The 7,405-nt window shown below is 38.7% G+C and overlaps 1 long non-coding RNA gene across 2 annotated transcripts; it reads right to left on the bottom strand.

Annotated features, from left to right (window-relative positions):
- Positions 1-353: 353 nt before the first annotated feature.
- LOC147000230 (uncharacterized) lies at positions 354-7,099 on the bottom strand. 2 transcript variants are annotated; one of them, XR_015046046.1, is made up of 3 exons: positions 6,855-7,099; positions 4,489-4,620; positions 354-3,533 (listed from the first exon to the last, which is right to left on the bottom strand). It is a non-coding gene; the product is annotated as an uncharacterized LOC147000230 (long non-coding RNA). The 2 variants fall into 2 exon arrangements; XR_015046045.1 differs by having other exon boundaries at positions 354-4,620.
- Between the last annotated feature and the right edge of the window lie 306 nt (positions 7,100-7,405).

Here is a 7,405-nt window from a genome sequence, read left to right on the forward strand (position 1 = left end):
ACTTTCCTGTACCATAGATGCTAGAACATAGGGGTAAAGGCTTTATGTAGTCAGCAGCTCAACTTCTTCTTATCTGTTGAGTTGTGTAGGTGTTGTCTTCAGCAATGCAGCCAATAGTATGTAGAAAGCAACCTATAGCCTTGGTAGTAGTCTGGGTTGTTTGGAGGTTCACATGGGATGCCTTTGGCCAACAGCTCAATTACATGTAACCCAATATCTGTGCTGGAACATTCATTGGGTGACAAGAGATGGCCAGTTGGGATTTTGTCTCTTCCATTAATTGGTGATTTTTATTTAGATCCTGTCTTAGTTAGGATTTTACTGCCGTGAACAGACACCATGACCAAGGCAAGCCTTATAAAAATAACATTTACTTGGGGCTGGCTTACAGGTTCAGAGGTTCAGTCCATTATCATCAAGGTGGGAGCATGGCAATATCCAGGCATCATGGTGCAGGCAGAGCTGAGAGTTCTACATCTTCATCCAATGGCTGCTAGCAGAAGACTCACTTCCAGGCAAGCAGGGTGAGGATCTTAAGCCCACACCCACAGTGACACACCTACTCCAACCAGGTCACACCTATTCCAACAAGGCCACACCTTCAAATTGTACCACATCCCTGGTCCAAGAATATATAAACCATAACAGATCCCAAATACTTATACATTTTAGGAAGCTTCTATTGTATTATATTACCATACCACCCTTTAATTTCCCCTTAATTTTAGTGCATTTCCTCATCATCCTTTAAGTTAATCTTTCCATACCACCCCTACCCACCTTACCCACCCATAGCTAGTCTACTTCCTTTTCCTAGGGAGACCTATCTGCTCCCCACCTCCAACTAGTTCCTTATTCTGCCTAAACACTATAGTTCTACAAATGATAGCTTGGTTATTATTGACTTAGCAGGAAATATTCACATATTAGTGGATACATAGTTGTCTTTCTGAGTCTGAGATATCTTGCTCACAATGATATTTTTTTCTAGTGTGCTACAGGCTGGCTTAGTCGGAGTCCCTCAACCCATGAGAGAAATCAAGGTCCCAGTACTCAGGTGGGCAAGGGATATGCAGGTGAGAAGCAGACACGAATACAAGAAGAGTGTTGATCTGAATGTAATTTCTCAAAGCAAGCATCAAACTTATATTACAGAAGAGAACAAGGAAGTTAGGTGATGCATTAAGGTCATCTACTACATAAGGACTCTTTACACAAAACAGAGAAATGCATACATAACAGCTGACAGGAACCAGGCAGTGCTTACAACTGGGATAAAAGTCAGTGTTTACAACTGGGATAAAAGTTAGCCCTACCTAAGGTCATCTTATTCTTAGAAGCCAGGGGCAAAGGCTTTATGCCCTTGCCATAGTTCCAATTCTAGTCTATTGTATAATCCACTTTCTCCCTACATCATTGTAAATTCCTGTTATGTGGGAGTAACTTAGTTGCTATTTTAAGTATCTGTAGGGAACCTCCATTGAACAGAGGAGCCCACCAACCTTCTTCTAATATATAATGTAGTCTGCCATACATGACTATAATGAGAATTCCAAGTTTACTTTGTAGTACTTGCCCTGAGATTTCTACTCTAACCCAATAAACTGCAATGCCTGATTTCTTTCACTATCTCTCTTTCAACACTGGAGGCATTTCTTCTGAATAAGTAACATTCTTACAAAATTCAAAGCCCAAGGTTGACTCAATGATTGTCTAGGATATTGGAACACTGGTGGAGGCCAGAAAGCAATGTTCAATCTAATTTAGCTATTTGTCAAATCATTCCTAGGAGGCACTTATAATAAAACAATACTGAAAGAAAGCACATAAAACCCTTCACCAGACTATCACAAGGACATATCTGGGCCACATCACATATATGGGACACCAAAGACACCAGGAAGCCAGTTTCCATGAAACTTTTTGCCTCCAGACTGTGGCCAAGCTTTTCAACTTGTCCCGCAGACTTCACTGAAGTGGGTATGGCAGTAGTGATATCTAATTACTTTTGAATTCCATGGATTCATTTTTTTTAATTGGCTGAGTAATGCTCCACACTTTAGCCATTCTTCTGTTGGGGGCATCTAGGACGTTTCCAATTAATGGCTATTATGAAAAGAGCAGCAATGGTTATGGTTGTCCAAATTTCTTCTAGTATGATGAAACATCCTTTGTGTATATGCTTAAGAGTGGTATAGTTGAAACGTGAGGTATATCAATTCCTATCTTTCTGAGGAGCCACCGCACTAGTTTCCATATTGGCTGCATGAATTTGCACTCCTTACCGGCAATGTATGTGCATTCTTCTTACTAAACACATCCTTGCCAATATGGGCTGTCATTTGTTTTATTGATCTTGACCATTCTGACTGGTGTGAAACAAAATTTCAAAATTTTGATTTATATATCCTGATGGCTAGGGATGTTGAACATCTTTGTAAGTTTTAAGTGTTTCTTAACCATTTGAGTTTCCTGTATTGATAATTCTCTGTTTTGATCTGTACTTTATTTTAATTGGATTGTTTTTGTTTTCTTGATTTGTTTATAGAGTTATTTATGTATTTTGAATATAAGTCTTCTATTATCTATGTAACAGGCAAAACCCTTCTCCCATTCTGTAGGCTGTTGCTTTGTCTGAATGGCCGTGATCTTTGCTGAGCAGAAGCTTTCAGTTTCCTGAGACCCACCTCTTAATTGTTGATTAGTGCCTGTCCGTATGGTGTTCAGAAAGTGCTTTCCTAAGTCAATGGGTTCAACACTATTCCTCATTTTCTATTCTGTCATGTTTCATATATTTGGTCTTGTGTTGTAGCCTTTAAACAATTTAGAGTTGATTTTTGTGCAGGATGACAAGAATGGAATATTTGCATTCTTCTTCCTACATGCAGCCAATCAGTTTCGCCAGGACCATTTGTTAAGCAGTAGTCTTTTCTCCAGTGTATATTTCTGACCTCCTTATAAAAAAAAATCACATGCCCAGAAGTGTGTATTCATGTCTTGTTAATTTAATTGATTACCATGTCTGTTTTATTGCCCATACATATTATAGTTTTGCTGTACAAATTGAAATCGGGAATGGTGACACACACAGCAGTTCTTTTATTATTCAAGAGTGTTTTAGCTATCTTTTGTTTTTGTAGCTTGTGTTTCCATATGAAGCTGAAAATTGTCCTTTCAAAACCCATAGAAAATTATGTTGAAATTCTGATGAGGATTGCATTGAATCTGTAGATGGCTTTTGATAGAATGGTTATTTTTACTATATTAATCCTACTGATTCATAAGTATAGGGGATCTTTCCATTTTCTGATATCTTCTTCGATTTACCTCTTTAAGACTTGAAGATGTATCATACAAGCCTTTTGCATGATTGGTTAGAGTTACCTATGATATTCTATAATGTTTGAGGGCACTGTGAATGCTGTTATTTACCTGATTTTTTTTTCTCAGTTTGTCATTTGCATATAGGAAGGATTCTACTTTTTTGCCCAATTAATTTTTTATCCACCTACTTTGCTGAAAGTATTCATCATCTGTAAGTATTCCAAGGTGGAATTTTGAGGGTTACTTACACATGCTGTATCACATCATATGTAACTAGTGATACTTTGACTTATTCCTTTCCCATTTGTATCCCACTGATCTCCTTCAGTTGCCTTATTGCTCTGGCTAAGTCTCTAAATAACAGATTGAATCTGTATGGCAATTGTGAACAACCTTGTCTTGTTTCTGCTTTAAGTGAAGTTGCTTCCAATTTCATTTCATTTAAGTTGATGTTTGCTATGAGCTTCCTGCAACCTACCTTTATTATGCATACCTATGTCCTTCTATTCCAATGTCTTCTGAACATTTATCATTAAGGGATGTTGGGTTTTGTCAAAGGTCTTTTCTGCCTCAAATAAAATGATTATTTTCCCCCTTCAGTGTATTTATACAGATCTGTGGATGAGACTGCCAGACTTATAGATATCTAGAGAGAAGTGATCTGCAGTTAGCCTACTTGCTTCCCTGGTCACAGTAGCCTGTGGGTTCAAAGGAGGGTCTTGTTGGGGTTGGAGGCTATGACAAAGCAATGAATGAGGGAAAGTAAGATTGAAAGGGAAGATTTGTGTGATCCACTGGAATTGGGTTCAGAAGGAGAAAGGAGTTGCATCATATGTTCATGTGCAAAGCTGAGGATAGGACTTATAGGAATGGAGAATTAGTGAAGATCTGCACTTACAATACCTGCTTCCCTGGCAGGAGTACCCTGTGGGTTCCCACAGAGTGCTTAGGGAGGTAATGAGGGCAAAGGGGGTTAAAAACAGATCTATGGCATTCGCTGAAGATGGGGCCAGTGTGGGAGGGAGGCTGCAGCAGGTGTTCTGTTGCAGAACTGGGAATGAGATTGTGAGTTTTATTTTGAGGGGCTAACAGGAAGATGAAGATCTGCAGTTAACCTCCTGTTTCTCTGCCCAGAGTCAGCCCAGTGGTTTTATTTATACTGACTTTTCCATCCTAAAACTTTACACTGGGAAGTCATTTGTATGAAGGTTGCTGGAGGCAACTTTCTGATATGGAACCAACTTCTTCAGATGCTGTTGGCCACAAGGAACTGGGAAATGAGAGATTTCTAGGTACCTAGGCAGAAGAGCACATCACAACAGTAACGATGTCCTCTTTGTCACCATCATTCCTCATCATCCTCTGCAGACCAAACCATATACTATTCTTGCTGTCAATTTAATGTCTATCAGGAGAAGTCCTCTCCTACAGAAGGCCCTTGAGAACTTGGCCAGGAGAGACAGTAAAGAGTGATTTAATAAATAGTTTTGCTTACACAGCTTCCTTGTGCTCCCTTCTTTAAACATTAATGTTCTTATATAGACACGTAGAAAATTTATGTTTCCACTGAACAAGATCAAGCTATGTTTTTGAAAATCATCCTTTAATACACATATGTTTTGTTAAGAGTACTCAAATTTTGGTCACTTCCAATAATCATTTCTAATAAGCATAGTATCACCAACATAATAAAAGAGTGACATATTTTCTGAATGTCAAAAATGCCCAAATTTATCTTGGCCCCACAATCACATTAGATATAGCATCTCAGCTCTGGCAGTGGCAACTGTCCCAGCACTGTGGATAGCTAAGAACCAAGTGGTGAGTTGTTTCACTAACCTCTGTGTGTGTGTGTGTGTGTGTGTGTGTGTGTGTGTGCTGACATCAGCTATGGTTAAAATCATTGACCTGTTAATTCTTCACTGTTTCAAACTATTCTCCCATATTCTCCTCGTCTCTTCACAGGTTGGATTTTCAACATACATATGGTATACATATGTAATAAGTTTCATCTCTAGAAAACACATGTAGCAATGATATCATTTCTGCTTATGTTAGATTTTTATTTATATCACAAATATCTAACACCCCCTTTATAATGCAATATTGCCTCTGGAATTCCTCCTTACCTCTTTTTTTTCAGTTATTATTTTAACTAACAGTATGCACATAGGTTGTATTCTAGGCTGCTAGTAACCTCATCAGAGTGCAAAATCAGCAAGTATTTATAAGAACCAGTGATCTGTTATATTCTGGAAGAACTTAAAAAACCTAATGCCATTTACTGTTCATTGAGACCCACAATTAGCACTTTCTAAAAAAAAAAAAACAAAAATCAAAAAACAAAACCAAAAAAAAAACCACTTATGTTTATTTATCTTTTTTATCTCTGTGTCCAGGAAACTTGTGCATGCCATAGTTGCCACTGTGCATATGTGAAGGTCAGAGGTCAAATTGTTGGAGTTGTTACTCTTCTTCAACCATGAGAGGCCTGGGGATAAAACTTGGTTTGTTAGGCTTGGAGGCAAACAAGTTTATCACTGAGCAATCTTGACAGTCCAGCTCTTTCTAAAAGAATGGTTTACCCATTGAGGATTGTAGAGTGGGTGAGTCAGCCAACTATAGTAGCCAACTATAGTCACAAATTCAGAGACTGCTCATATAAACCTCCAATGTAGCTTAGACTAATTTCTAAGCTGGACTAACTCTGATATTCTAGCCCATGACTATTGCCATTTTCATCACCTAAAAATCAATTTCAATGGCAAAGGCTATCAACTCTCTACAGTTTTAAGTATTCCTCTCTTACTTAAACACAGAAATTCTTTAGATAACAACCAGTCACAGTAAAGATTGTTGGAGAATAAACTGGGGGCAGTTGAATATTGTCCAAATCCTCATTAGCATCCAGTGCCTTTGGAACTTGCTTTCTGAATTAGTCCCTTTGTATACTGTCCTTCCCCACCTATAAGACATCATGGGTATGCATGTGGTTTCATAAAATTTAGATCTTCAACTACAAAAACATACACATTTGAGAAAGATGAGGCCCAGGGACAGTTCTCAGCAGCAACTGGACTTTCTCCTGCATTGCTCCTGGATTCTTGATTTTCCTATTGTTTTACTAAAAGCATGATTTGTGCATCTCCAGGGCCAGGGGATGTGCTTTGCTAAGAATCTCATGTGTACATATTTGTGTGATAGACAGTGCACTCTCTGTGGAAGGCTGGGTTAAACATAATGTCGTTTCCATTTGTTTTCCTAAGTGAGCTTCCTGACCCTCTTTCCCATAAGGAGATAACTTATAAACATCCAAAATGATGTTTTCCATAAAATAAAAATAAAACCTCTATCTCTGCTTCAGTCTTTTATTCTTTTTATTTGTGAAAGCCAAAACCCAAAAGCATGAGTCTGTTACATTTTGGACGTTCAGAGATGTTGCCCACTCAGAAAATGGCAAATTTAGAAGACAGGAGAGAATGGAGAAAAAACTAGAAGGAAGTGACCAAGAGACAAATTCAATTACTCACATTTTCAATGAAGAGACTGAAATAAATCCTATCAGGAGGCAATAATGAGGCAGATATCACTTGTGTGAGGCAGAGAATCAATATTGCTGGGCTGCTGCTACTCTCGGAGGTTACTTGCATTAAAGAAGCTTAGGTTACCTGGGTTTACCTGATTGGTCAATATTAAGGTCAAGCTTTTGTTCCAGCAGGTGCAAAAAACCTGTTGTTTATTTAGCCATGTTGGTGGCCACACCTGCTACTCTCATGCTGTTTCAAAGCAATTAAAGAACCTAGCTTTTATTTTCAGTTTGCCAGGTGCTCACTGCCCTGAGAGGTGATGGGAGTGGGGGTTGGGGCGTCTCATGTAAACACCCGCCAGCCTTCAGTCAAGAGCTGTGTTAACTATTTGCCATGTACAAAGCATTTAATCTTTGGTAAATTTAGCTGACAGGGCAGGAAGCAGAGTTCCCCAAACCAAGGACTGCCAGGACAGGACATAGAAGGATTTCTGTTTGCCCCTGCTGAGAAGCAGAATTTGGATTTCATGAGGATATTTCTGATTTTTATCAGAT

This window comes from Mus caroli, unplaced genomic scaffold (assembly GCF_978045245.1).
Source record: "Mus caroli unplaced genomic scaffold, Mus_caroli_1 scaffold_19, whole genome shotgun sequence".
Lineage (NCBI taxonomy): Eukaryota > Metazoa > Chordata > Mammalia > Rodentia > Muridae > Mus > Mus caroli.